Below are 3,701 nucleotides of genomic sequence, written 5' to 3' on the forward strand. Positions count from 1 at the left end.
TACAAAATGTTCTGGACTATGCTATTTAGAACAAAACAGGTACTGCAAAAGTGAGTGTTGTACCTGTCATTTAGAAAATAGAAGAAATGTGAATGCATTGGATTTTGTGCAAGGGAAAATGACTAATAATTCACATTAACTGAAACAGAAGTTCAGTTTTGTTTGCTGTCATAATCACAGAGGTTTCAATGGGTTTATGATAATTTTGACCTGAAAAGATTCTGTTTCATTATTCTAACTGCAGAGAGTGATCATCTGAGTTTTCTTTTAATGTTATACTTGAGATTAAAATCTGAAGGAGGTTTGCCTCTTCAACCTACTTCTCCCTTACTGTTTCTGCTTTTGCTTTTTTAAAAGTCTCTTTTATAGAAGTAAAAGGAAGGGAAAAAGGTGTGGCGATGATAGCCAGAGACGAGTGAAGTTGCATAGTGCCACAGCTTTTTGAGGCGTCCTGGGATTCACATGGCTCTATGGGTTGAAGACTATAACTGAAAGAAAGCACAAATCTGCAGACAAGCTAAAATTTTTTTTCTATTTCTAACAATCTTGTGGGAGGGAACAATCTGGTCAATTGAAACAATTATTATTTTACTATCACCTACTCAATTAATGTTTAAATAACATTTATTCACCAAAATATAACCCATGAAAGTTAAGAAATGATCACTTGTCTGGGTCAGATTCTTTATAGCTGAGACCAGTAATGCATGTATCTAGTGAAAAACACAGGCTTTACATAAGACATCATGTCATGCTACTAATTCAACACACAGAATGGGAACTAGATAAACAAAGAAGCAAATCAACTGAAAAAGAAGTAATAACAATAGAGGTTATATTTTAATGTTAATGTTTTGATTGATTTCTGTCCATATATTTGAGTTTTATATAACCAGCCTTCAGACTGCCTCTGCCCTGGGCTGTCTTTTCTGCTTGAACGTTGTGTTTCCCATCAGCCTTGTTCCTTGGTGGATTCCTTTCTCTCTTTCAGAGGGACAAGCTAAAGCAATGCTCCACTGCTTCCTCCTGACTTTTCCCCTGCAAATGCAGGGCATACCCACAATGAGCCAGGCAGGATTAGTCTTGCTGTAGCATGACTGGGATTGTCAGGGCAGAGGCTCTGGTCCTGCTGGTCACTCCAGGCTGGAGATTGCATCCATGAAGACACCTGCATACACACTCAGGGTATGCGAGTTCTTTACATGCATGTGAGACTCACAAACAACATTCAAACCACTGGATTTTTAAAGATTTATAGTTGACAGTGAAACTACGCCTACTTCTTCATTAAGTTGTTTTGATTAGCCTGTAGTGTCAGAAATACTTTGTGGCATTAAGCTTAATGAAAGCTCAGTTTAAAAAAGAGGAATGGAAGAGAACTTTCTAGACATTTGTACTGAAAATAGATAATGTTACTATCTCACAATAAAGCAACCTAATTGTTTGTGTGGGGACATTCATTTAGAGGACTAATTTGAAAGTCACATGGGACTGTTGGATCTCTTCATGTGGAGAATGGTAGAGCTCTGTTAATTTAAAGCAGAGACAATCACATAATGAATTTACCCACCAGGAAAACAGAGGTCATTGAGCAAGTGTGCCCAGAGCTGTTAGTGCCAGGGAATGACCTCTCATGTCTGATTTTATGCTGTAATAACTGATGGCACAGCTCTCTGAAGTGACATCTTTGTTCAGCAAACTTAAAGAGAAAGCACTCCAAATTTTTTCTAAGCAGAGCCTCTGTTTTGCTCCCTCAAAAAATATCTGCACCTGACACAGTTTAGGCTTGTAAGTGTCTGGAGAGAAACTTTCTCTACTGAAAAATTGCTTTTTCAGGCAGTACATTGAGGAAAGATGGTTACCATTTTTTCCTCTTAATTTCTTAAGAAATAATGTGACATTTTTCTCCCGTGGGCTGGTCCCTGGGAAGTAAATCCTTGCAAATAATTCTGATTCCATCTTATTTCATATAACAAAGTCAAAAGCACCCAAACAAAAAAAAAAAAAAAGAACAAAATCCCCCAAACAAACAAAAACCCCCCCAAACAACGAGCCAAAAAACCCCACCAAGCCCCATTTGTTAGGTGCAGCGATCATCTTGACAGGAGCACTGAGTAAGAATAAAGCTGCTTCTCACCACTGCAGCTCTCATTAATCTCTCAAAATCTTGACATAACAGAAGGACACTGCTTTTCCTGATCAGTGTCATTCACCCTCATTCCAGAACCATTTACAAAAATCAGACTGCAGCTATATGCAGCTAGGCTCTACCTGTGACAATTTCCACCTGGGTTTCTTTCACTTCATCTGTTTTAAATCTGATGGTACACAGTCTGCTGACTGGGTGCTACAATTTTAATGTCACATAGGCTAGTTTCTAGAAAAGAGTAATTTTGCAAGTTCAGAGTAATGCCAGTCCCTTCACATAGGTGAGAAAGAGAGTTCCTCCTCAGAGAAATAATGTTTTCACACAAGTGCTATGTATTATTATGCAATATAATAAGCAGGGAAAAAAACCCAAACAATTCAACAGAGAGGATACACAGAGAAAGCAGTTTAAATAGTTTAGGGGATATTTCCAGACACTGAGAGGAGTCTTTCCCCTGCTCCACCAGTGGGTCCTTCCCATGGTAGGTTGGCCTCCATGGGCTTCTCTAACATGAATCCACGCCATGGGCAGCAGTCCTACATGAACTGCTGCAACACAGGTCACTTCTTCAGGGGTGCTGTCCTTCAGGAACAGCCTGCTCCACAGTGGGTACCTCACAGTGTCACAAGTCCTACCAGGAAACTTTCTCCAGCTTGGGCTCCTCTCTCCACAAGTCCACGGATCACTGCCAGGAGACTTCTGCAGCACAGGTTTCCTATGGTCTCATAGCCCTCTATCAGAAACCCACCTGTTCTAGTGTGGGTCTCCTCCATGGCCTGCAGGTGGATCTCTGCATCCCTGTGCTCCTCTATGGCCTGCAGAGGCACAGCTGCTCCACCATGGGCTGTGCCAGAGGCTGAAGGGGAATCTCACCTCTGGGGTCTGGAGCACCTCCCGCCCTTCTTTCTCCACTGACCTTGATGTCTGCAGAGCTGTTCCTCTCGCCCATTCTCACTCCTCTCTTCTCTGAGAGATCTCATTGATGAGATTGACATCTTATTGATAACTTTTTTTTCCTTCCTTATCACAGAGGCATTACTATCATTCCTGAGGGAATAGGCCTTAGCCAGAAGCAGGTCCATCATGGAGCCAGCTGGCACTGGCTCTGCTGAATGTGAGGGGAGCTTCCGGCAGAATCTCACAGAAGCCATCCTGCATCCTCCTCACTACCAAAACCACACCATGCAAACCTGCGGCCACAGCTTTCTTTACAAGGAGCAGCAGGAACAAGTTCTCCAAGGAGTTTTCCTGGGAAGGCAATGAGAAGCACAGAGAGAAGAGAAAACAATTATTATCTCTATTCACTGCTCCTGTTGCATATGTGGAATGTGTTGTGGAGATTGTTCACCCAAAGTGAGTTGGTTATTGGACACTGGTGAAAGTTGTTCTGAGTGATTGGCCAATCACTCAAAGCTGTGGCCTGGCTGTCTCAGGCAGTCACAGGTTTTTCTGTAGTATAGTATAGGACAGTTTCTCTTTAGTATGTAATTTAATATAGTATTAGTGTAAGGTAGTATAGCTTAATAAAGCAGTTGTTCAGCCTTCTGAATCA

At 41.5% G+C, this 3,701-nt stretch overlaps 1 long non-coding RNA gene across 2 annotated transcripts; it reads left to right on the forward strand.

Annotated features, from left to right (window-relative positions):
- Positions 1-2,756: 2,756 nt before the first annotated feature.
- On the forward strand, positions 2,757-3,449 carry LOC135295311 (uncharacterized). 2 transcript variants are annotated; one of them, XR_010357355.1, is made up of 2 exons: positions 2,757-2,859; positions 3,180-3,449. It is a non-coding gene; the product is annotated as an uncharacterized LOC135295311 (long non-coding RNA). The 2 variants fall into 2 exon arrangements; XR_010357356.1 differs by lacking the exon at positions 2,757-2,859 and adding an exon at positions 2,906-3,029.
- The last annotated feature ends 252 nt before the right edge of the window (positions 3,450-3,701 follow it).

This window comes from Passer domesticus, chromosome 2 (genome assembly GCF_036417665.1).
Source record: "Passer domesticus isolate bPasDom1 chromosome 2, bPasDom1.hap1, whole genome shotgun sequence".
NCBI lineage: Eukaryota > Metazoa > Chordata > Aves > Passeriformes > Passeridae > Passer > Passer domesticus.